The 27,527-nt window shown below is 44.0% G+C and overlaps 1 protein-coding gene across 2 annotated transcripts in view; it reads right to left on the bottom strand.

The window, feature by feature from the left end:
• The window catches only part of RIN1 (Ras and Rab interactor 1), a 131,789-nt gene extending 116,389 nt beyond the window's left edge, over positions 1 to 15,400 (bottom strand). Inside the window, exon 1 of one of the 2 annotated variants that reach the window (XM_078660818.1) lies at positions 15,139 to 15,400. The gene's annotated coding sequence lies outside the window, so the exon portion shown is untranslated. The remainder of the gene's footprint in view (positions 1 to 15,138) is intronic. The other variant, XM_078660819.1, reaches the window with a different exon arrangement.
• Between the last annotated feature and the right edge of the window lie 12,127 nt (positions 15,401 to 27,527).

The following is a 27,527-nucleotide window of genomic DNA, read 5'->3' as shown; positions in this document are numbered from 1 at the left end:
GAACATTCATACATGCCTGTGACTCAATATTTGGAAGGGATGCCCTTGGCACGTCCCTTCCTCATACCAACTCGCAAACCTGATTGTGCGAGTCAGTAATAGGTTACTGACTCACAAAATAGTGTTAGTACATGCTGGAAGCCATTTTAGCAGTTGCAAACGGCCAGGTTCTCCATTTGCAACTGCTAAAAAGTAGATGTGTACCTAAGTGCTTTGTTACTTCATTCGGTTCTATTTACTCCTAGCTTCTGCTTTAGGGTTGACCTTGCTAATCCAACAAACAGTAGAATCCATACCTGTTTTCTGGATATCCACAATGAATATTTATGATGTTCTCATGCAGACCTGGGTTCTAACTCATAAGTTCACACTGGTAGAGAAAGACTACAGAAATGTTTGCTGTTTGTGAAAAAAATCCTTTGTTTCAGAAGCAAGTCGAGTGCACAAACACAACATCCTTCGGTTTAGACGTACATTCTAAACTGGCGTAACATAACTCTATCCTAACATGGTCAAACTAGCCTATCTCTTCACCCCTGATACACCACTCACCAGAGGCGCAACTAGAGCCAAAATGCGGGGGTGGAAGGCTAATTCTTCCACCAATAGGCAGAGTGGAGATGCAGGGCCTCTTAGAAGGGGTGAAAAACAACGAAGCCTCATTAACAAGGAAATGGTCTTTTAAAGACCTGTGAAGTACTCAGGTGAGGGTGTGTGTGTGTGCACCCGGGAAGCTGTCTCAGCCCGGCTGACATACACGACGGGCGGGGGGCGCTGAGCCCAATGGGCGTTGCAGGCCTGCCACTTACACACATGAGGTTCTAAAATCCGTCTGAACATCAACTTCAAAAATATGTCTACCGTTTAGCCTGCTGTTTATTTCCTCAGTCTTGAATTTCTTCCAAATTCCTATCCAGCTAGCCCACGCTAGGCCCACGCTGGGCCAACGCTGCATCCTCTTTCTTTTTGTTAGGGTCTCTCCTTCAATTTTCTGTTTCTAACCTACTCCCCCCTCGCTCAGTCTGGGCTCTCTCTTCCCATTTGCCTCTTGTGACAAAACTTAATATGCCAATAACCCCCTGCCCAACCAATTTGTAACATAGCTTGACACTCTGTGCCAGAGTGGGAGTTTGCCTTGGCTCCTCCGAGGGATTGTGAACATCCTTCTGTGTAGGCAAGAGGGCTCTGCTCTGCTGAGGGACTGTGATAATCTATCTGTGCATGTGTGGGCTTCACACACATGCATAGATGTGCATGTGTGAGGGCTCAAAGACACAGACACATGTGTCTTTGAGCCCTCGCATCTCTGTGCTGAAAATGCAATTCCTTTCCCCTCCAAAAGGGACCTGCCTTTAATGAGAACAAATCCAGACACGTTTGCTGCCTCTAAAATAAGCATTGGCAAAGCCAATAGGTCTCAGCAATCGGTGGTAATACATTTGTGGATATCAATAATAACAGCCCCTGAGCCAAACACAATTGCACTTACATTGCCATTGTCTGTAGCTATCTGATTGCTGAGACCTATTGGCTTTGCCAATGCTTGTCTGATATCTTGTCTAGGGCAAGGAGGTGGCGCAATAGCCAGAGCTGATGACTGTGGAGCTGGGGTACCAGTGTCAATTCTTGGTGTCTGCTCAACATCCTGTGATTCTGGGAATATCACTTTATCGCCCTGTGCTTACAAAAAATGAATGTGTGCATGTGGAATGTGAATGATGCTCCTGTAAAGCGCTACAATACCTTTGGGTCATGTTCGCACTATATAAACCTGCAAAAAATAGATGACAAAATTGTGAGCACTCCAGCTTCCAGGTACTACTCAAAACTGGAAGTGGAGCTCTTTATTTCATATTATTTGCCCTTACCACCTGGGCTCTGCAGGAGGGAATGGTCATCAATGATGCAGAGTACCAGCTTCCAGAGCTTTTTTGTAAGGTGGTGGTGGGGGGGGGGGGGGGGCTCGACGTGTAAAAAGGTTTAGATGGGGGGGGCTCAGTTGACAAAAGTTTGAAGACCTCTATCTTAAGCTATGAACCTGGTGTAGTTCAAAATGGCTAAGCTGCCAGGCCTTCTTATCTCTATTGAGGAAACAATGACTTTGGTTGTACAGTGTGTTATTCAGGCAGCTCATTCTGCTCTCCAGTTCCCTCCTTCACACTCCAGCTTACTTTCACTCGTATCTCTCCACCTCCCAACAAAGCTGCTATTCATTTTATTATTGTCTACTTTTGTTTCAATCAACAGTCACCTCAAAGTGGGCTCTGCCTCTTTCACCTTGATACTGTTGACAGAGCATTAAAGGTTCCCTTTGCTTCCGCCTTCTGCAGTCTGCTCACCAGGGTGCTACAGTGTCATCCCTCTCTTGAACTACTGAATGAGGAAATTGTGCCCCACTCAAAACAATATTTGTGTTCCTGTCAGTGCACTTATTACTAAAGTGCGAAGCGCAACTTCAAAGTATAGCAACAGTGACATGAGAAACAAGCATTGAAAATGCAATAGGTCGTCTCGCCTTTGAGTTAAAGACATTTGCTTTGTTAATAGTATTGTAAAGCAAAGCAAATGGCTTTAACTTAATAAAAGGTGAGACCTATTGGATTTTTAATGCTTGTTTGGGGTTGTGCCTGCAGCCCTCCTTTGTCAGATCCTGCTTCTCGGGCCTACTCGTCACGCGTGGGTGGAAGGCTGATTAGGACAGGTTTTCATTTTTTGTGCATTAGGCTGTGTAGTTTTATGTTTTTCTCTTAATTGCCTAGTGATTCAGTCAGTGTCGAGCAGGCCCCCTGTAATTAAACATCCTTGTGTTGCACTGCAGAAAGTGGCGCCTGGGAGCTTTCTGCAGTCTGCACCTGCCAATCACGCGGCCTGGGAAGAAGGGGGTGCAAAAGGGTGGCATGGATATACCTGCTATAATGCATCACAGTGGGGTGGGCGGCATTGACAGAGTGGTTAGTGCCCTTCTATTTATGATGCTTTTCAGAAGTTGAAAGATCTTCTTGGAGTTTCTTGTTGCTCAAATGGGTGTAATTGATGGTATTTATGTTTCCTTCGTTTTCATTGCTTGATTTCGTTGCTTGACTTTGCAACTAAGAAAGTGTCACTCATAGTCGTTGAAATGTCACTCATAATTTCACTGAAATTATGAAAATGTCACACATCGCAATCTAAAACCTTGGCAGCTATGTGTGGGTCAGTTTGGGGAGGTGGAGGCAGGGAGTAAGTGGTGGGCCTTCATGGAAAGGTAGTCATGGTGCCCCAAATCTTTGCCAAATCAAGGCTGATATGTGGTGCATACCTTATATTTTCACTTCGCATGACCTTCCCAGTGGCCATGGTTAAGCCGGGTCCTCATAGTCACAGGCTCAAATCCCAGTGGGCCCACTCAGCCTTTCATCTTTCTGAGGTCAATAAAATTAAACCACAGAGTTGGGTAACAATAAACATCTGTTATTCAGCGTCAAGATGCCCTTTGGTGAACGTTTGCTTTACAAATACTTATGCTATGTTACTGGTGGAAGGAATCTCCTCAGCGTTGCATGTTACTCAACAGAGTATCTGCACCCCCCCATGGGAGGAGCCACTTTGGTGATGAAACATTAAGGCTGAAACCCACCAAAATATTTCTTCCCATGGCGGATGCTGCAACTTTGGTGGACAACCCTCCTGTGCACTGCTGGTTAATCCTTCATAAGGTGAATTTTCAACAGCTGCCTTGTCAGAGGGTGTAAATCTGCCAGCATGGGGGTTGGAAATCCGCCAACCCGAGTCAAAAGCGGCTGTTTGTTGTGTAATTAAAAACAAGATACAGGGTTTTACTGCCATTTCAGTAATTCCATTCTGGCCACATCCAGTAAGGCGACCCTAAGCTTAGCTGCCTATCTCTCTGTGTAGGACAGAATAAACCTTTCTAATTCAGAAGTTGCTTTAATATATGAAAGTATGGGTTGTCTCAATGCATCAAGATATATTTTAAATACAGGCACATTGGACATGGAAGGTGAGGGGGTAACATGGCCAACTAGAGCATGGGCGTCAATTCACTAAAATGCTAGGGGTAGTGGAAGGGACATTAAAGGAAATGACTTCACATCAGGGCCTAGTTCAAAGTGGAATACTCTGCGAAAACAGTTTCCATTGTTTTAATGCTGAAAATGAATGATTAGGAGTAAAATAAAGTGCCGCAAAAATGCCGCTAAATTTACATATTTGTGCCGCTAAATTTTCTAATCCATGCCGCTATATCCTGGGGGTCTTGTTTTTTTAGTTGTGTATATTGTTTTAAGGCTCAAATTTTAGAATGTGCTCATGCCAGGGGTCCCCGGCTTCCAATAATGAATTAGGGGTCCCCGGAGTCCACTAATGATTAAGTGGGGGAACACAGAAGTTAAAAGGTTAAGAACTGGTGGTTTAAGCGATGTATACTATACATACTACTTCTGAATTCTACATGACCTGTAAAACATGGAGAAACTGCCTAATCCCAGACTGGCATATTTAAATTTTCTATATGTCCATTGCTAAGTCCAAACTTGTAAAGTGTGAGTTGTAATGGCCACTGTCAGCGTTACAGGCAGTGTGTAGGAGGCCTATTCATATTGTGTTCGTTTTATTCTGAACAATGAATTTTACTGATAAGTATGACTGAACATGCTAAACTAGGTGGTTTTCATTGTGATTATAATTTAGTCTTAAAACGAGAAAGGATTTCATCAAAGGCATGTTGCACTTTTCCGACTATTTTGCACTATTAGTCTTTAACCATAAATATTGCCAGTAGCTACGTTTTAGGTGTAATAACACCAAGAGCAACAGGTTCATGAACTCCTAATTACCTTCAACTTGGGAAAAGGTATTTAGATTATATATTTTTTTTTATATTGATAAATTGGTAGGTTGTAGTTGTGGATTACTGCTATGGAGTTTAACAATCTCTTATTTTGAGGCGTATGAAGTGAATCTTGGGGGTATTTAACTGTTAGAAAATGTTTTTTAAGATGTTATTAATTGATTATGTGTTATTCGGTGATGACATTGTGTTACATTATACATTTTAATTAACTGAACAATAAAACTATCATTCATTCATATAAGGTCATAATATATGGTGAGTAAATACACCTATGGGTTTAAAAGTTAAATGTCACATGTGAGCTGCAGCACTTATTGTGGCATCCAATAGTGTGACAAAAGAAAAAAATGGTTTCAAGCCTACCACTGTGGCCTGACTACTGTAGTGTAAAACATGCTGTGCAACCTGTTATAATAACACTTTTTTAATGTAAAAATCTCCCTTTTAAATATTGTTAACCCTCCCCCATGTAGGCTTTGTTGCCCAAAAAGTAGGGTGCACGGTGTTTAATATTGGGACATGTAACAAATTAACATTACCATACCATAGCCCTACAGTGACAAGACTCAAACGATTTTTTTTCACTGTGGCAGGCCTAGCTGTCCTATATAGAAAACCAGAGTGCAGTTAAAATACTAATACGTTTAACTCTGAAAAGTGGCCAGTTAGAAAAATAACTAAATCAATAGTTTTAATACTCATTAAAAATAGAAGTCAATAATGAAGTCAGATTTCTAATAAATATTACGAAAAATAAACTTTTAGAAAGTTATTTTTTCCTGCCTGAAGTTCCTGAAGGCTACTTTGCATTAACTCTTCAGCAACTCCAGGCTTGTGCTGAGCTTAGAAGAAGTGTGAACAAGATGTGAAATGCCTTCCAGGAACAATCAATCAGCTGACCTGAATGGGTACGGATGACTGACCTCCACAGACTTTTTATAGTGGGAGCTGTGGGCATCCTAAGACATCATACTGTCAAATCCTGTTTGACAGGTCTGTTGAGCCACATGTAACACTTGGGGCACACTACAAATGGAGCTAACAGATTGCCAAGACAATTCTTGTGGCTCCCTTGACTGGTTGCTGAAGGTCCCTCCTTTTGTCTAACCAGAGTTGTATCTCTGTCTTTGTTGCGGATACAGTGCATGCCTTAAAATTAATTTAATTGTTAGATGTGGGAGGACATTGGTGATTTCCCTATGGCACTCCCAAACACCCCCCAGCCCTCAGGGCCCAAGTTCAGTTTGGCCTAAAACTTTCCCCATTTTGAAAATGTCCTGACACATGCAATTTGGGGTCTGGTTGCTGTAAGGCAAACAGGAACTACTTAAAAAGTGGGTAGGGTTGGCCCTAAGAGCCTTTAAACAACCATTGATTAGGGAGTGCTCAGAAGACATTCCCACCCACAAGCTGGAGCCGGGGGAAAATGTGGCATCTCTAAACATCAACTTCAGAACACTTTCTGGACTTAGAGAAGATCCGAAAAGGACTGAATCTGCTTTCTTGGTTTTGAGAGGAGCCATTAATAACTGGATCAGTTCCCTCCTCTACCCTGGAAAAAGAATCGGACTCCAAGGGTCAATTGGCTGACCTTCTGTGGGGAAACATCCTTTACAACGCGGTGTTTACACCGTGCGACCTTTACGACGCAGCCATTACTACGACTTGCGCTGGATGGCGCTTGTGCTTAAGGAATAGTTTGATTTTCTATTCCAACACCTTCCCTACTGTTACGTGGGCTGGAGTTGGAATAGAAAATTAAATTAATCCTCAATCCAGCGCCCTCCAACGCAAGTCGTTGTAACGACTTGCGTTGTGAAAACTGTGTTGTGAGGTACCTCGATCAAAATGATCGCGTTGTACTGACGCACATCCCTTCTGTGTCTATAGGGAGGCAACACGCTGCAAAAGGCCTTTTCTCTGAAGTGCCAAGCTGAGTAGTGGCAACTGAACTTGAACGATACATTTCTGATGGCCTCTGCCTGATAACATGAGAGTCTTTATGTGCCCTCCCCTGAGATCCTGGGGGATTTAGAAGTGTACTCCTGACTTAAAACATTGTCAGAAGGTACCATCTTACACTGGAACGAACTTGGTTGGTGTATCTGAAAAGTGCCCCATCACAGTCATCCTGAAATTGCACCTAAATCCTAGATTACCACGACCCTAGACTATAATTGGCGCCTGGTGCTTTTTGTCAGTATTTGTACTTAAAACTTTAAAAATTCATATCTCTGGTTCTCCTTATGGGATTTTTGTCATTCATTTTGTTTTTCCACTTTTACTCTATTTTTCAAAAGGGAACCACCACAATCCTACACACGACTGAGATAGTGGCAACACAACATTCTGTTTTATGAATAGTAATATGATACAACAAAATAAGGAATAAGGTAATCCTCCTCAAGTATTGTTGTTGTATTTTACTTTCAAATGTATTCAGACATGAATGTACGAATTCACAAATTAACAAATCAATACCCGAATAGAGCACAGAAATCAATTATTGAATGAGCTTTAAAAATGATTGTCTCTGTTTTTCTGTGTTTGTCTGTTTTTATTAGGATATACAGGATGGAGGCACATGGGAGTGTGAGAGTTTGGATAAGAATGAATAGTGCTGGCCCAGTAGATTGTATTAACCATCTTACACCCTATTTGAAAAAAGGCTGCTACCTCTTAACAACACATTTAAAAAAATGATGGTGCACAGAATGTGTAGATACATAGATGTGGATTATATTTTCCTGTAATGACCTACAGCACGCAAAATATAAACATGCAGCCCTAAATATCCTTTTTCTGTTGATCACTGAAAAACACATCATAAAAAGGTAAATCCAGTTCCCTTTTTCAATGTTTAAACTGCAGCTGTAATTTTTTACACTCTCCGCTGGCTCTGGGAGGAAGCATTTTGCATTATGACATCACAACTCAATTGTAATAACCTATTACATTTGAAATCTAAATCATGTTGTAATTATAGGAGGCTACAGGCAGCCCAACTTGACAACAGTAAGGAAATTAGAAATGGGATTTTATACAGGAACTGCAAGCTTTCATGCATTATACATCTATAAATACCCACTTGGGTGTTTTAATACAGTGTGAATTAAGTATTATCTGCCACTATGCTTGAGATTCATTTGTTATCATAATTCCTGTCAAATCAATGTACCAGGTACTTACCTACTTTTTCACCAACATGGTAATATAGTGAGGACTCATGGATTTTTTCGGCCCTCAATAGGTCATCTTCAGCTGTAGCAAATTGCACCATGCCATCTCATTATTTTAATTCTGAGTCTATCCTCATTCCCCTCCTGATTTGTCAAATTTGACTCGACTTCTTGTATTCCATTCTCATGCCCTGCCCGCAAATAATGTAAGTTGTTTTTTGTAATCCGCACATTTTTTATAATTTATCATATCTGTGGAGATTGCGGGCCAATTGCAAAAGTGTAATGTAGATCTCTACATCGGTGAATGCTTTCAACCAAATCTTCAATGTTTAAAAGAAGGCTTCCTGCTGAAATTGCTCCATGACCTGGGATAGATTGAACCATCTTCCAAACAAAAGTCACTTCAGCTGGATTACCTTAAGAGAACTCCCATTTATGTACCTTCAACTGGGAAGAGTGACACTGCTGAAGTTTCTCTGTGATTAGCAAGGAGACTCAAAATATAGGGGCAGAATTTACTACAATTACTCTTGCTCAAAGACAACAAAATCCTTTAAGGTATTATAAAGAAAGGATGCATGAAACTTTCCTGAAAGCGAAGTACCATCTCCAGTATACTGTGCTCTCAACTCCGCACCACTTTCATTTAGAGTCCATTAAAAGTTCTGTCGATTCCAAGGAAGTCTGACTTGTGAGGCCTGTAGGAACACTGCAGGTCTGCTGCATTTCCCCAGTGTACTAGAACCACTGACACCTCTTAGTTAGAGTTTACATATACTGAAAGGGTCAGTTCACCGCCATAACTAGGACATATAGGACAGGGAATAAAGATAGCAAACAACTTTCACAAAAATAGTACCAGAAAGTCTGGCACCAAGTTACGTTACGTTTTCCATGTATTTGTGAAAATATTGCAATGGAAACAACAATGGTTACTTTTTCCACAAGGCAATGATACATTTTCTCTTAACTGGGCATGATTATTATTTATATTTAATTTAGTATTAACTTTTAGTTTGTTACAATGTCTAGATTTTTATTAAGTACGATTTTTCGGAAAGCAGTCTGTTTAAAAAAATTGCATCATGACAAGTTATTTCATTAATTTTCGTCAGGTGGTTTAGTGTCTTTTTTAAACACACTGCTTTGCATTTTCATTATCAACGTGTGGTTGAAATCAAAAGCTTTACATGAAAGTAATATTCTAGATGGTAACAACTTTAAGCCTGGTTTTGAAAGTTATTGTACATAGATTAACCATTTAGCATACTTTTATCATCGAGCTTGGGCACCTCATCTGTCATAACAAGTCACTTATCACAACACCAGTAGTTTTGTAAAGCCTGCCCTTTTATAGAATCCTTTGCTTTCCAGCATTGGATATTTGGACAAGACTCTTGCAAAAATGCCAGTTTCTGACCTTTCAACTGTGTTAATGAAGCGTTCACCCGTTTGAGATTCACGCTGCTTCTGTGCTGCTGCCATCTTGGATCGGGCACAGACCCCTCCAAACTCAACAGCTTCTACGTCTCACCGGCAGCTGTCATATACTTACCTGTGTTTCTAATTTAGTGTGTTATAGACGGTCGTAATTTGAATATTCATGCCACCCCAAACGCCTCCAAGTCCAAGAGCGATTGTTCCTCGCCCACCACCATCTGCACAGCAGGTTTTACTGCTAGCTGTGTTTTAAACTTACTCCCATGATATGCATTCGTGTGCTTGGACACAAAAGCTTCCAAGGCCACCAGCTTCTTTCTGTCACTCGCCCACGGCAGTAAGTTTCAGTGCTTTACCATCGTACATGAATTCACACTGCACTCTTCCTCCGTCTGTATTTTGCATGCACGGGGTTTAAAGAATGCATCGCCTTAGGCAGAAAGCGTGGGCGCCCTCCTGTACCCAGGGTGTGCCCGCCAGAGCCCTGCCAGAGTGTGCGCCGTGCTGGATGAAGTCAGACCTCTCCGACCGCAGATGAGGGAGAGTTTCCGAGGCAGGCAGGGCCTGTGTTTGAGTCAGCCGGCCAAGAGGAAGAGCCAAGGCAATGAGTGTGTGCGCCGCCCCTGCCACCCTCAGCCACATGGCACGCCGGCAGGGGCCAGGGCTGCGTGCCTGCCAAGCGGAGGCGTAGCTTCCAGTGATGCACCAGGTGCAGTGGCACCGGGACCCAGAGGCCTGAGGCATCCACTCGTCACCCACCGTCAAGAATAGTGGCAAACACGGGTATCATTTCGAAAGTGTAAAGCGAGCGTATAATAATGCAACAATTACGCCCACGCAGTAGAAGGCTCGGGTTTTTCTTCTGCGCCTCCGGCCGGCACGAATTTGCCATCCCGCCCCCGGCTCTAGGGCGTGGAAGAGTCTCGGCACTCTCACGGCTCGCGAGTACCAACCGCACTGTGAGGGCGGGCTCTTGCGGGGGAAGCATTGCCGTACATTGTGGCACCAAGGGGGGTCGCTTAAAAAGAGGCACCTGCCCCACACGCATTTGCATGTTCTAAGCGTTGATGTGCCTCAGTGAGGTGGACGCTTCCCAGCGCTTGCCTGTCGAGATGCCGCAGTCGACTAGGTGGTCCTCGTTATGAGACCAGCCAGTGTGATCAGTACCCTGCCATTTCTCTCGAGCAGACATCTAAATGCATTAGGACAGCGTACAGTGAGAGTTGAGTCCCTGGTAGCCTACTGACTCGTCATTTACATTGGGCGATCCACTGTTGCTTTGCCCCACTATTTCCATGAGTTATGGCTTAACTTGTGTCGTAGTAGTACACTGCTCCGCTCAGGCCCCGAATCCCTCGAGCGGTGGCAAATAAATAATTGTTCAAAATAGACATGTCTGACTCCTATTAACGACTGTCAATGTCACTGCTGCACTGGTGGTACACGGCATCGGTAGCCAAAGACCCCTCGCTGGCCGTTGGGTGTCGCTGTTGTCCTTAACAGTAAAATAAATCTGTAGACCTGCCCGGGCAGCAGGATGGATGAACCTTGCACATTCCGGCAGAGTCCGCGAAGCCTGGCGATAGTGAGCCTCTGGCCCTGGAGCCTGGGCAGCAGCAGTGCAGCACGTGTACCTGCCGCCAATCCACCTCCGTGTTGTTACTCTTTAGAGATTGGCAAGTCAGCAGATTCATAGAAAAAGGCGAGCAGAGCACAACAAGGGTCACAGCAGGAGCCAGGGCCGGCTTTATAGGGTGCGGAACACAGGGCCCTGACAAGGGAGAGGGCCCTGACCTCTAGGGAGGGGGACGACACAGTGTTTAGCAATAATTTAGGATTTAAAAACATTTTTTGCAGTGTTCCTTTTGTATCCAGCTTTCAGGCAGCAAAAAAAATGTCTAGATAACTCTTGTGATTAATGTTCCTTGGGGGGGGAGGGAGAGAAAAAGAGAGAGAGAGAGAGAAAAAGAGAGAGAGAGAAAAAGAGAGAGAGAGAGAGAGAGAGAGGAAGAGAGAGAAAGAAAGAGAGAGAGAAAGAGAGAGAGAAAGAGAGAGAGAGAGAGAGAGAAAGAGAGAGAGAAAGAGAGAAAGAGAGAGAGAAAGAGAAAGAGAAAGAGAAAGAGAAAGAGAAAGAGAAAGAGAAAGAGAAAGAGAGAGAGCGCAGAGTTTTCTTTAGTGGCATAAAGTAATTCCAGAAGGTTAATATGCCTGCTGCACAGAACACGTACTGTGCAGATCCCAAATCTGTATTTTGTATGGCTAGGTGAGTGGATTACTGCTTTTGTCACAGCGATCCTTTTGTTACTGCAGCACATTCCTAATATAGGACAGTGACTGTTAAGAACTTTCATCAATAAGCAACATGCAAATTGCATGAAATAGTTTTTCAAGACCTGGCCACAAAGAAATTTGCAACAAGGAGGAACGTGGCAGTAAATCTATTCTGCTTAATTGATTGCAATGACAGCATTTTCAAATATCTAATGGGGTTAAGCGTTAAGGCAACTGCTACAGAGATCTTTCTGTGCCTAATGAAATATTAATAATAAATGAATATTAATAATGTTAAAATTTGCTGGAGAGGTCTGTGTTTTGTCTGGTTTGAATGCAAGTAGCAGTGGAGTAACACAGGTCCCCGCAGACCCCGTGGTGCGGAGGTGGCCCAAGTTGCAGGCAGGGGTCCCCCTCAGTACAGTACTAAGGTCTGAGAGCGCCGGATTAAATACATTGGGCACCCTCCATGTACCTTGCAGGGGGCCCCATCAACTTTTGTTACGCTACTGGAAAGTAGCATAGAAGGTTAATATGTCTACAGCAAAGCACATTATGTAACATGCAGATGACAGATTTTTATTTTATGTAAATGTGTAATTGGGTTACTGATTTTAGTACAGAGATCATTTTGTTAGTTGCAGTTCATAAATTGTAATCCTAATATAGTACAGTAAAAGCTACCAAGGACACGTGGCTCCTACACTGTAACCCTCACTGTGGTATTTAACACATCCTGTACATTGATTTATACACATAGGATTTTATGTCAATATACAATGTGTACTATTGATGTAAAGAACTCCGACACCCTGCAGTGGGATTAGGAGCACTGTAAAAGTAATAAAACAAAATTGTGGAATTTAAATTGTTATTATGTAAATACTGGGTCAGAGCAGCACATCTGACATTCTAGCAGGGCATGCATATGTCTTATATACAGGGAATGACCAAAGTCAAAAGCATACCTCACTTGAGTACCTGTGAAGTGATAAACTATGTACCTTTGTTTCCCCTCGATTATATTTAGTGTGACGCGCCCAATAACTCCCTGTCAGGATAGGCCAATAGAGTGAGTCCTTATGGCCCTTAACTTTGGCCTTTGTTATGGGCCCAGCTGGAATCTGATAAGTGCCCTCCCAACATGCATGTTTCTGCTCCCAATGAAAGCAGACAACGTGCAGGTGCTGCTGAATGTGTCCCTCTGTCTGAAGATTACACCACGAAAAGTTTAGCATATTTCTGTGCTGCCCAACCTCTTGGCAGGGTAGACAGTGTCCACTGTGTGAAAAAGTGGATAGACGCTGTCTACTCAAGCGTACCCTCAACGTGCGCCCTTGAAATAGAGCATTTAATTTCGGGCTACCATACACCCAAGCAGTGACTATGGGCAGGGCACTAAGACTCTAGGAGAGCACAACTGATCCATCCTTTTATAAACCGAAAACACCCCTAAGGGGAAACTTCCTTTACAACGCGGTGTTTACACCGCGGGGCCTTTACGACGCAGCCATTACAACGCAAGTCAATTCTACGACTTGCGCTGGATGGCGCTCTTGCTGAAGGAATAGTTTACTTTTCTATTCCAACACCTTCCCTACTGTTAAGTGGGCTAGAGTTGGAATAGAAAATTAAAATAATCCACAATCCAGTGCCCTCCAACGCAAGTCGTTGTAACGACTTGCGTTGTAATAACTGCGTTGTAATGGTAGCGCGGTGTAAACACCGCATCGTAATGACATACATCCCTTCTAAGTATGCAATGCCAGTCCTGACTAGAATGGCCGTATTGTACAACTATGAAGAGACAAAACTGCAGGTATCGTCCACGAGACAAAGCAGCACCACAGAAGACAACTTTACTTCACATTTTAAGGGATATCTTATGTGGCTAGTGGGAGACAAACGCTGCAGGCTTCACCTACAAGGCGAAGCTCAATGACGAGGAAAAAAACAACTAACACAACACACCGCAGGAGAAATAGGGGTCAACCACAGTAAACCCACAGGAGGAAAACACATCTATAGTAGAAGACAACAGCAACCCATGTGCGCAGAACAACACAATTCTCTGTGGAGCCAAGTGGCTACCGTCTTGCAATGGAATCGCTACATCAGAGTAGAAGAAAAACAACGACCTGTGAGGGGAAGACAACGCAAGTTCTCATATTAAGTGGAACAATGTTTCACTAGTGTAGACAACAACCACAGCATTCCCTTATAAACTAAATCATTGCTAGCGAGACAGAAACGGACTGTGTACTGGGACAAAAAATCGTCAAAATAAAAGTGGCCTCCATTAGCGAACCAGACAGCTAAAAAGTGGCCAGTTTTGAACTTGTAAAGACACGTTGTATGGTATTTGGCATGTTAGGGGAAAGGCATGCATGTGTGATTGCTGTTGGCAATGTTTGCAGTAATATCAGGTAAATCAACAGTAAAAACCGGCCCACCTGGCCACAAAACAGGCCCACAAACTGTTAAAAAACGGCCCACACATGTACCTGTCAGACCAGCCCATCAGGCACTGCCTGACAGCCCTCTAGGGGAAGACTATCCCCACAGACACCACAATAAAAGATATGAGGGTCAACCACTATGGTCCTGACTGACAGCAAAAACTCAAAGCCCTAGAAGGAGACAACCGCAGGGCACATCACTAGAAGGAGGTGCTACCTACTACGACTCTCTCCTACAGGAGTAAACAACACCACGAGGAGGAGAGAATCGCTGCCACTCTCGCCTATAGGGGAACACTACTTCTGTAGGAGGAGACATCCAGTGCAGTCCCACCTGCACAGCGGTCGCTGAAGAGATGGGGTCACATAAGAAGAACGCAGTCAGGAATCACTGCCATCACACTCGAGGAAGCCACATTCAGAGCTAGTGCACCGCTGCAGGAGACATCAGCAGTCACCCTGGAGGGGATCTCTTCACTTTCTCTGCCTCTCGCAGCTGGTGAAAGGATGATTCCTTAATCCTTCCGCATGTGGTGATGTGAGCCTGAGACTCCGTTTACCACAGCATTTCATTTCTCCGGTGGCTCCTCGAGACCCTACCGGGCCACCGCTCACCTGCGCCGGACTTCACCCTCTCACATATGACGAATGTTATGAAAGAGCCTCTGTTAAGGAGGAGAAATCTACAAGGAAGTGCCCAATACACACATATTCAACTCACAGCGCAAACCCTTCAATCACTGACTCTTTCAGACAACCGGTTCACTCATACTTCTGAAAGGGTGAGTCAACCCCCTTCCGGGCTGATTCGAACCTGAGAGTGCAGCAGGGGGCGAACACATCTGGTACCAAGTGTTTCAACCCACTGCGCTACCTAACTCGCATCGAGTGATGTGAAAAATAAAAACAAAACTAACAGAGAGCAAAGACTCACCTCACTAAGGGAACCCTGCGCCCTCGGTGTCGGTCCACCTGAAAACCTCTTCAGGATACAGAGTTTTGCCCGGATCCTTTCCTCGCGCTTCAAAGGTAATAGCCCCGCCCGGTTCCCTCGCGGCTGCCTCGAGCCCGCTCCTTGCGCGTTGCCTCGCGCCCGCTCCGGGGTCTCGCGGCGGCTGCGCGCGCCAAGGCGGATTCCTCAGCACCGCCGCCGGGCCCTTCAGCCCGTCTGGGAACAGTTCCAAACTCACCTCACTGAGGAAGCAAAAGGAGAAAAAAACACCCGCTGTCAGCAGGCGGAGTCCACCTCAGACGTCAAGAAGGAAAAGGTGGGCGGGAGGGGGAAGAAAGTTCGACAACCTGTGGCGTTTTCGTCCTGCCTGGACGTGACCGTGCGCGCGGAGGAGCACGGGCTTGGCTGCAGGCCCCGGGTTCAGGCTCTGGGGAAAAACTGCTACCAGTCCCAAAAAGTTAAAAGACAGTGCCGGTCTGTTTTCAAGATCAAAAATATTGTAGTTGTCTTGAGCAAAGTGCTAAAAAAGCGTCGCGTTGGGTAGCATGAGCCCCCTGGTTTGTACAAATTGGGCAATGGGAGTGGAAGAGCACGCACTACTCTAGTGTTTCAGTTTAAGTACTACAGTTAGGCTAAGTAGCGCGAGCTGGCCCTGCATGGGAACCTAGCGCCTTATAAAAACAGACACACACACCTGGCAAAAGGTAAATCGCGTGACTGCCATTCGAAATCAGGGGCGTAAAGCAGGACCCTGACGCCCAGTTCAATACTCCAGGGCGCACCAATCCTGCTGATGCCACCATTCAGCACAAGACAAATCTGTGAGATACTGGAAACTCAGGGGCCACTCTTCACAAGAGAGTGTCCAGAAAATTAAAATACCCCTCTACCCCCCTCCCCCACCGAACCACACTTCTAATCACACCAAGAACGCAAAGCAAGCAAACCTGACTCTTCCTAGGAGAAGTGTGTTCAAGCATCCATCCATTCATCAATATATTCATGTAGCCATTCTTTCACTCTTCTCATCTGTCCATTCCTCATCCTCTATCCTTATAGAGCCTATCATTCTCCATCCAACCTTTCACCCTTCCATCGATCCTCCTTTCAGTCTTCCATCGATCCTTCCTTTCACCCTTCCATCGATCCTTCCTTTCACCCTTCCATCAATCCTTCCTTTCCCTCTTCCATCAATCCTCCTTTCACCCTCCCATCGATCCATCCTTTCACCCATCCATCCTTTCACCCTTCCATCGATCCTTCCTTTCCCCCTTCCATCAATCCTCCTTTCACCCTTCCATCGATCCATCCTTTCACCCTTCCATCGATTCATCCTTTCACCCTTCCATTGATCCTCCTTTCACCCTTGCATCGATCCTTCCTTTTACCCTGATCCATCCTTTCACCCTTCCAACGATCCTTCCTTTCACCCTTCTATTGATCCATCCTTTCACCCTTCCATCGAGCCATCCTTTCACCCTTCCATCGATCCATCCTTTCACCCTTCCATCGATCCTTCCTTTCACCCTTCCATCAATCCATTCTCTCAGCCGTCCATCGATCCTTCCTTTTCCCCTTCCACGATCCTCCTTTCACCCTTCCACTGATCCTTCCTTTCACCCTTCCATCAATCCATTCTCTCAGCCGTCCATCGATCCTTCCTTTTCCCCTTCCACGATCCTCCTTTCACCCTTCCACTGATCCTTCCTTTCACCCTTCCATCAATCCATTCTCTCAGCCGTCCATCGATCCTTCCTTTTCCCCTTCCACGATCCTCCTTTCACCTTCCACTGATCCTTCCTTTCACCCTTCCAACGATCCTTCCTTTCACCCTTCCAACGATCCTTCCTTTCACCCTTCCAACGATCCTTCCTTTCACCCTTCCATCGATCCATCCTTTCACCCTTCCATCCAGAGCCAGACAGAGAACTAAAACCGGCCCTGACAAAGTGCTCGGGCGCCCCCCCAGGGGTTGTGGGTGCCACCGATCTCTTTGCCAGGGCTGGTTTTTGGCCGATTTTGTTACAGGGCTGATTTTGCAGCTACGCTGCAAAAACGTCCCTCTAACAAAAACGGCCCCTAGGGACCTAAAAACCAGATCCCAACCCGTGCGGCGCACCGGGGATTGCCCGGTACCCGCTACGGCCAGTCCTGCCCTGCTTCCATCGATCCCTCCTTTCGCCTTGATCCATCCTTTCACCCTTCCAACTATCATTCCATTCACCCTTCCAACAATCCTTCCTTTCACCCTTCCATCGATCTATCCTTTCACCCTTCCAACTATCCTTCCTTTCACCCTTCCATCGATCCATCCTTTAACCCTTCCAACGATCCTTCCTTTCACCCTGATCCATCCTTTCACCCTTCCAACGATCCTTCCTTTCACCCTTCCATTGATCCATCCTTTCACCCTTCCATCGAGCCATCCTTTCACCCTTCCATCAATCCATTCTCTCAGCCGTCCATCGATCCTTCCGTTTCCCCTTCCACGATCCTCCTTTCACCTTTCCACTGATCCTTCCTTTCACCCTTCCATCAATCCATTCTCTCAGCCGTCCATCGATCCTTCCTTTTCTCCTTCCACGATCCTCCTTTCACCCTTCCACTGATCCTTCCTTTCACCCTTCCAACGATCCTTCCTTTCACCCTTCCATTGATCCATCCTTTCACCCTTCCATCCAGAGCCAGACAGAGAACCAAAACCGGCCCTGACAAAGTCCTCGTCCGCCCCCCCAGGGGTTGTGGGCGCCACCGATCTCTTTGCCAGGGCTGGTTTTTGGCCGATTTTGTTACAGGGCTGATTTTGCAGCTATGCTGCAAAAACGTCCCTCTAACAAAAACGGCCCCTAGGGACCTAAAAACTAGACCCCAACCCGTGCGGCGCACCGGGGGATTGCCCGGTACCCGCTACGGCCAGTCCGGCCCTGCTTCCATCGATCCCTCCTTTCACCCTGATCCATCCTTTCACCCTTCCAACTATCATTCCTTCACCCTTCCAACGATCCTTCCTTTCACCCTTCCATCGATCTATCCTTTCACCCTTCCAACTATCCTTCCTTTCACCCTTCCATCGATCCATCCTTTACCCCTTCCAACAATCCTTCCTTTCACCCTTCCATCGATCCATCCTTTCACCCATCGATCCTTCCTTTCACCCTTCCATCGATCCATCCTTTCACCCTTCCAACTATCCTTCCTTTCACCCTTCCATCGATCCATCCTTTCACCCTTCCATCGATCCATCCTTTCCCCTTCCAATGATTCTCCTTTCACCCTTCCATCGATCCTTCCTTTCACCCTTCCATCGATCCATCCTTTCACCCTTCCATCGATCCTTCCTTTCACCCTTCCATCGATCCATCCTTTCACCCTTCCAACTATCCTTCCTTTCCCTCTTCCATCAATCATCCTTTCACCCTTCCATCAATCCTTCCTTTCACCCTTCCATCGATCCTTCCTTTCACCCTTCCATCGATCCTTCCTTTCACCCTTCCACCGATCCATCCTTTCACCCTTCCAACTATCCTTCCTTTCAACCTTCCATCGATCCATCCTTTCACCCTTCCATCAATCCATCCTTTCACCCTTCCAACGATCCTTCCTTTCACCCTTCCATCGATCCATCCTTTCACCCTTCCATCGATCCATCCTTTCACCCTTCCATCCTACCTTAACCTTTTCTTCTATATTTCCTTTCACGATCCCTTCATTTCCTTTTCCTAACATACTTTCTATTGTCTCTAATCTTTTCTTTCTTACATTTCTGTCTTATGGTCCCTCTATTTGTTTTTCCTTATTTTCATTTCTCCTTCACTGTGCCACCATCCACACCCCTGTGGCATGGTATTTCCTATCAGTATTGCTGAATAGCAGGCCTGCAGACAGGAGAGGCTCATAAACAATTAATGTTTTGGGTGGGACTCGGTTCACCAGTTCATTGGGTGCGCCAGCATAAGCTGCTTAAGTGGGGGTTCACTACCCCATTGACTCATCACAGTCTGCAGGGTCACCGCATCATTGTACCTTATACCTCTGCACACAAAGACATATTTAGATGTGCACCACTCTCATATTTAGATGTTTTACAAACTTTGTTCAGTGCGCACTGAGGATTAGAAATAGGCATGGTGCATCATAATGTACTATGTTCATCGCATCTTGCTTGTTTTTATGTATGTGGCTGCTGATCGTTTTGAGACCTTTTTAGGGCTCCCCTATCCCATTCCGCAAGGAATGGATAGGGGAGAATTTTAGTGGGCAAAATAAGCTCTCAAACCATCGGCCGGATTTCCGAAAGTTCACGTGAACACAAGCACGCGATTTTCCCTCGCTCCCGAGCCGCCTGCCTCCGAGAGCTTCACTTCAAAGGGCTCCCCTGCCCACTGCTTGACACTTCACGGCCGCCAGGCCGTGTCTTGCATTTCTCCTCCCCCCCCACAGCAATGCCAAGAGCTTTTTTTTTTCTCATGTTAACTTCTACTTCGCTTTTATTAGGGCTTGTTTCTTATGTTAACTTCTACTTCGCTTTTATTAGGGCTCGTTTCTTATGTTAACTTCTACTTCGCTTTTATTTGTAAAAATTTTTTAATGTTTTCTTTCCCGGACACGCGTCGTTTCTTCACGCGGTCTCCGAGCGCATCTCTTCGCCCCTTGCCCGGATAGTGCAAGCGGTGCCATGTGAGGCTGTGCGCAACAGGCGTGGGAGGAAGCAGAACTCGGACGGAGAAAAGCCAGCCTAAAATATAAACCAGGCAGACCATGCGGAATCCCGCCTTCTAGAGAGCATTGAAATGGCAGTGTTATGTATTCCTTGATATAAGTAGATGTAAGCAGCCAAGTAAGTGATTCTTTAGAAAGTGTGTGTAGGTGCGCCGGAGAGGGACTTAAACATTAGCTCTATTCTTAGCTTTTATTGTTACCTCCCTTTTCCTCATCTGTTTTTCGGTACTTTCCTGCGCCCCAAATCGGCATGCTTGCTACAGTTTATTGTTTACTGATTTTTCTATTTTATAGATCCGGGTTATACATTGTTACCCTGGACTGCCTCCGGCCGCTCACTTGACTAGCAGACGAGGCTCATTGTCTTGGCACTAGTTTGTGTTTACTTCCATAAATCCGTCCCTGCGTCCTCCAGAGTGCTGCATCCTGGCGGACTCCTGCGTCCACGGATCGCAGCCACAGCTCGTCTGAACTTGGTCAGTTTGTCCTTCCAGCCAGCCGCGGGGTGCGCCTCTTCCCCAAGCTAGATCCGCCTCCGATTCCAACAGATGAATCCGGTTTTCAAACGTTACTGCCTGTTAATGATTTTTTGTTATTTTAACTTCATTTTGGTTACTACAGTCCGTCCCCCCATCCAAAACGCGTTTGCTGTAAATATAAAAGCAGGAAGCCGTTTAGTCTTTATTTGTTCCCAGCCATCTGGGAAATCCACTTATCTGTTTACTTTTAAATTATTTTTGGAATGTATAATTTATTTATTAACGGGGGCTCCCGTGAGACTGTCCGCAATCAGTGTTTTTAACAATACAGAACATTTGTATATATTTTCCATATGATGAGCGAGGCCACACATATCTCATTAAAAGTGTCTTGAATCGCTGCACCCATCATATTTAGGATTATTTTCTTGCAGGACAATTTGTGCAAATAGTAATAGAATAAAATAGCCGCTATTTGTCCACAGTAATACAAAATACTCTATACTGGAAAACAGAAAAATATGATACGCTATGGTATAGCCGAAGAGTTTTATTTGTTTTTTGGGATCGGAAAATACACTTAAATCGGTTGACTAATACATCAATTTATCTGCAATTTTTTGGTGTCAGACTAATGGTTTCAGTCCCTTTTTGTCTTTTGGCTTTGCTGGTGGCTATTTTTCTCACCCAGCCCGATTTGTGACGCAGGGGTGAAATACGCGTCTGGATTTTTTTGTATAGAAGGCCGCAAAAAGAAAAACGTTTAAATACTTTATTGACATTCATAGTCACTCTGTTCATCGCTGTGTGGAGGATCTTTGTTCTGTGCACTCCAGGGGATCTTCGCATTTGGTTAGGGAGCAGGCACTCGTCTCCAGTGTTTGTAGGTCCTCATAGTATCACATTGGCCTGCCCGAGGCGCCTGCCTCCGAGAGCTTCACTTCAAAGGGCTCCCCCGCCCACTGCTTGACACTTCACGGCCGCCAGGCCGTGTCTCGCATTTCTCTTTCCTCCTCCCCACAGCAATGCCAAGAGCTTGTTACATTCCTTGTTGACAGCTGGCTCTGGACCTTTGACCCCAGAGTGAGTTGAATGATAAGGAGAGGAGAGACACTACATCCCCCACTGTCCTGCCGTTATGCAAAGAGCGGTCACTAAATTGTATTTTCCAGTCCCGTGCATTACTTCACCGCTGCATCTAGATTTAAAAGGTTTGCTTGTCTTTTAAGCGTCACAAATAAAAATGCATCTGGTCCACTCAAGTTTCCAGTTGGAGGTCACAAGGTTGGAAATAATTTTAAAATGGGAGTTAAAATGCGAGCCACATCTTCCTCTGCAGCACAGACAGCTTTCTTTGTGGCTCCTCTTACACCACCTACTGCGCTCTGAAGCTAAAACATTGTGTTTCTCATGCCAGACTACTTTTGCGCATAATGTTTTGTAGTGTAGTTCCTATATTCCCAATAGGCTCTGCGCATTGGAGTAATATCTTCAGTAGTGTAGACATAGAACTGAGGTTAAGTAGGTCTTTTACTGACGATATTAGGCTTAAGTTTTGTGTGCCAGCTAGCTCAGAGTTCACTAGAAACTTTCTCGAATAGGCGAGGAGGAGTTTAACCTCCCTGGATAGACAAGAAGGGATTTAGTTTCTGACAACCATAGAACATGACAACTTTGCTCTCCCTGATCAAGAGTATATCTCTAGAGTCGTGTGAAAACAAAAGACAGCTATTTTACTCAGTCAATACGTGCATACTTAGTTTCACCAGATTGCAGAGAAAAGAAGAGACGGGCGTTTTCAATAAAAGGTGTTATTTATTGATCAGTCTCTTTTCTCATACAAGAGAAATGAATCGCTACAATTGTAATACTTATAGTTAAGTAAAGTGCATATGGTAAACGCAGGATTATAAAATAATACTGTAAAAGCATTGATATGGTTTCTTAGCCATATGATACTTTAAATTGGATAAAAGATATACATACATATATACATTGACTAATCGTACTCAACTGGTGCTTCTAACTACGCCTACCCCGGTGTACCTGGCCTAAGCCTAATACATGGGAGGGAGTAAGTAAGTAGCAGTTTAAGTTAAGTTTGTTTTGCCAAGAGTCTGACTCAAGAATTCTCTGTAAGGGATTAGTCAGTTCAGTACCTGGGATTTAGAAGGCAGGAGGGTTGGTATCTCTTTCTCAGGACTCGGTATCCCAGTTACCCGCGAGGGCAAGCTGGAAACGCTGGAGGCTGGATTCCTCGGCAAGAGGAAAGGCAGCGTTTTTCCTCAACGCGTCAAAAAGGGAGGGGCAGCGTCCGTGGGCTCTCGCATCAGCTGGGCTCTCCGGCAAGTAGTCGCTGCTCCAAGCTCATCACCACCGCGTCTTTACTTAGGGCAGTGTCAGTATATTTATACCTGAGAGGTGCCGGGTTTGACGTAAGGATGGACATAAGATGTCAATTAAGAACTGGTCGTTCTTACATTCTTTGCAGGAGTTCTCGAACGAAATCAAAACAATAGCAGCTGGGATTTCCCAGGTTTGCTGGAGGCTTGGTTTGTTTAGAGAACTCGGTGTGCTTTCTAGGGGGCTGGAGGAATAGTGCTTGCTTAATGTGACAGCATGCGCTATGACTAATTTATGAAACGGGTTTCTGTGCCGTTGTATGGATATTAGTGATTTATAACCGGACAAGGGTCAGAAATTGGAGTATCGATACAGGTCCCTATATAAACACACTACACCCACTCCACAAATTCATGTCCATGTTTACTAACCTAATCAATAGTAAACATAACTAATAGTGCATGTGTATACCGAACCACCCCAAAATACATTTTTTGCATTTGAAAATAGGCATATCGAAATACACGAAAATGAGTATAGGTACTGTATGCATTCAAGCAGTGTAATCATTCAAAAAAGAAGCACAATTTATCACAGCATGAATGATTTGCGAAAATAACACATGAAATGGCTCTTAATACAGAAGAAAAAGTGCGAGACCACTTCATCACATATAAATACATTTACTCGTAAATGTTCTAGAGGCTGAGGTAAATTATTGTCTCTAGAGTTCCTAAAAATAGAAGCTCTGTTCTCTAGGAATAGTTTTACTTTAAGCAGAAGATAAGTGCCAAAAGGTAAATATTTTGGGTTTGGAAGAAAAGTTTTCGTTTTCAGTGAAGAAGGAAAAAAGATTTTCAGTAGCTTTGTTTATAAAACTGAAGGCCAAATTCAGAGTTCAGGGAACGCTGTGTCCACGTTTACTTATAGTCACTCTCTCTGTTCTGGTGAAAACATCATTTCAGACAGATTTTCAAAAAAACTGTTTACCGCTTCAGGTGAAAGTTCGACCAAGTTGGAAAATGTCGCTACCATGCAGTCGTGCGCATGTTCGCTTTCAGTGATGTTCTGATCAGCATTGCTTACAGAAGGCCGTACCTGGTTGATGCTGCTCTCATCTTGTACTTCACTACCCTTCAATCGTAGTGGTGAAGTCTCCACGAATGCCGTCATCAGGATTGGTAGCCGCTGGGGACAGCACAATGCATGAGCCTTTACTGGACCCAACAAAGTATCTGCATCCAATGGTACTTCTGATTGTAGTGTAAGACATGTGTCCAACACGCATTCCTCGCCGCATAGCATGCATCTTAATACAGGTAAGACACAATTCTGCCATATGGGTCTGAATGAAAGAAACCAGGTCATATTTAGATCTCGTAGCCGGGCTAATCCAAGGACTTTAGTTATGCGGTCCCGATAGCGTATAGCTAGGATCGTTTCTTCCATTGTTGCTGGAGTCTTGTCTGTGACATGGCTTGCCATAACGAAGCAGGAGTAGCAAAAATAAGATGCCTGCTACGAGTCCCAACAGGAGTGGAAGTCCGCCAAAGACAGAATGGATGAAATCGGGAAATATTCCCAGGACTGCTTTGAATGGAGTTAACAGTCCCGAAAAAACGGACTTAAATACACTCGCGATACCATTTGTATCAGAAATATTTAAGATTTCGCTTAGCATTTCTGCGAAGTGTAGGGGGCAATTTGTTGATAACAATGCATATATCTCTCCCGTTGTCCTTGCAACTTGGAGATCATACGTTTCTTTTGATGACTTCAAGTGAACTGGCATCTGTAGGAGCACAGTCTTCATTCTGCTTAAAGTATCAATTCGAATAGAAGAGATATTCAAACTGGGCCAAATTTTTCCCTCCCCGTTTGGAGTGTCATTCGGGAACAATACTCGCTCACAGCAAGTGACCATGGAACTCACGCTTACTAGATAAGGTTTTCCTGGCAGTAAGCCACAACATCTGTGATCTACAATTAGAATGTAACTCCCGTTAGAAAGTCTTCTAAAGAATGGTTCTATTTTTGTTGCAGGTGTGCCGAGTTGGTGACATGAAAGGTTATTTGAAGTCCCCTCACAGGCCCCATGTAAACTTATACCCTGACACAGAAGTATACCACTTAGTGATTTTTCACAATTGTTACCACTAAGAAATACACTCTGTCCTGTATTACTATAACATGTGTGTGTATAAGGTAAGTTCCATGTTGACTTAATGTATCCTTTACCCAACCTTTCATACTGGCCTGCCTGTATATATTTCTGGCAGTATCGAAATTGGAAAGTCGTTATCGGAATAGTTATGATTCCATGTATTATCCATTCAATGACAGGTCGTTCTGACATTGTCAATGGTAATCTCTCAAGTTTTTCAATGCTCAGAATTGTATACTCCGCACCCTTTTGTGCCAAGCTGATTTGTGTATCAGTAAGGTTAAAGATAGTGAATAATGACGTTGTGTTGATTAAACGCCAAGGCACATAACCTGAACGCAGATTTTGTAACTTCCAGCCAAGCTGTACAATAGAACGCAATTGGGACTGACCGTGTTGTAACATCAGTAAGTCTTGTTCTATTATATCGATTGCAGATGATACAATACTGTCCAGTGAATATATTCTGGAAGACAGAGTCATTAACCCATTGTCCACAACAGAAAGTGATTTTTCCAAATTAACACGGTCAATTTCCCGTATTTTCTCTGCTGTTTCAATTTGAGTTACTTTCCAAGCTTCGTTGTAAGCTGCATATATAGAGGCCGCTATGAAACGTTTTTGACGCTGTTTGCGTGGTCCCATAATGAAATCAAGCAAGTCAGCACCTTCTTTAAGTAAAGTCAAGTGTTGCTTAATTTCTGCTAGTGTGGATGTTCGTAGCCATTCGAGGCAGAGTTTCCCCACACTGTATGTTGTTACAATCCCTGGATGTTGTCGCTGGGAGTATCTAGGGTCTGGCCTGGTCAATTTTAACCCCTGTATTTTGTTCAGGAATCTATCTTGACAGTTATTTGTGTCTGTGGGCCAGATCAACCATTTTTTCCAATCAGGATGTGTTCTGTTTTGGTTTAAAATATGGGATACGTCTATCTCATCATCTGTAGTGTTAATACTGTCAGGTGTTGGTTTTGGAATAGACGGTTTGTTTAAGTCTTTAATTTTGGCTAGGCCAAAACAGGTTGTTTGTTGAATTGTATCATTCAAGAATATTATTTGTTCTGGGATCATGCAGGCTCTAAACAATGATTCTATACCTTTGACCTGCCAATCTCTTGTACCCCAGATTGTTTTCGTTTCAATGTTATTGTTCCAGAAATCAAAACCGAATGTATTCATTTCGTCAAAAAATGTCTCTGAATAGATTAATTTTGTATTTGTAAGCATGGTTTTCATTCCTGTCTTATTTAACAGTTTGAAATAAAACGTTTCCGCATTACTTATGTTAAACCCTGAGAAATATGGAAATTTTTCATAAAATGTTTTCGAACTACCTTTTGGTGGAGTTGCACAATGTTCCCATTGGTCATAATTAAAAACATTTCTAGGTTGAGCAGATTTGTGCAGATAATGGTTACCATAGTGGTTGTAACAGTACATCTGGTCATAATTAGATGAACCCTGTAAATAATCATGTTCTGTAAATTTAGCTGACATCACTAGATCTGACATCATATCATTAATACTTTCAACGTCCCAATCATTAGCGAATGTGCTTGATTTTACAAAGTCACTTAATGAAATCTTGAATTGATGAGGATACTTCAGGAGCTCGAGAGGGCCATAGATTTTGTAATCAGTTTTGTCCCATGCTACCCCACCGGGTATAGGATTGGCTGTGAAGTTTACTGAAGAAAGTTCTCTTTTCTCGATGTGTGAAGACTTGTGTGGTTTCAGGACCAAGTTGATTTTCTGACTTGCTGTGTCCATTGTAACATATTTTCCCTCAATGAAATGACCCAAGTATAGTACCATGATGAGCCAAAGTATGAGGACAAATACACCTTGTGCCACCCAAAATTCAATCCATGGAGAAATCAGATAGGTTTCTTGTAGTTGATGAAAGAGTTCTTTTGCTTTGTCTTTAAAAGTCTTTGATGTTGTCGGCTGTTCCTCAGGCTCGCTCGGATCCTCAGAAAAATCATCGAAGTTGATGAAATAGCCTGATGCTGTTCTGTCAATTGTTTCAATTGCTTCTGGATTCCTTTTTGTTTTTGGAATTTGCTTTGTTGCATTAGCATGGTCAGTGGTTACATCATTGTAGACTGGTGTTTCTTGATGTAAGATTTGGATTTGGGTTTCAAGAGGTTTAAGTTCCATGGCTTTGTTGCATAGTCCTTGTTGATTCACTGTAGGTTTATCAAATGTGATTAGTCTCTCAGATTGAACCTCTGTGTTTGTAGCAAACTTTGGTGTTCTGCTGTTTCTTGGGAGTCCACTTGGCCTACTACTTATTATCGGCCACATGATTGTGGTTTAACCAGGTCGATGGATACAACTCGGTTCTCCTTTTTACCAGCAAGGGGCGGTAATACAACTGATCTTGTCCCGTTGATAGCCAAGACAGGTACTGCTTTTCTGTAAGAAGGCCCAAATTCCTTCTTTACCGCTATTTTTTCTCTGACCAGAACCCCGATTTTTGGAATCCAGACAGGCCTTGCTGGGACAGGTGGTTTCTCTTCAGTGGTTGTTGGCTGTTGTTTAAACTTTATGTTGCTCAGGTCTTTTCTTGTTTCGTTTAAGTCCTGTAAAATAGCCAAACGATCTTTGATATCAAAGCATTTTTCTTTAACCACTGAAGTTTGACTATCGAGGTCCTGGATTAA

The sequence above is a fragment of the Lissotriton helveticus genome, chromosome 9 (genome assembly GCF_964261635.1).
Source record: "Lissotriton helveticus chromosome 9, aLisHel1.1, whole genome shotgun sequence".
NCBI lineage: Eukaryota > Metazoa > Chordata > Amphibia > Caudata > Salamandridae > Lissotriton > Lissotriton helveticus.
Note: the sequence above shows the minus strand (reverse complement) of the source record. Positions and strands in the feature narration are given on the sequence as shown.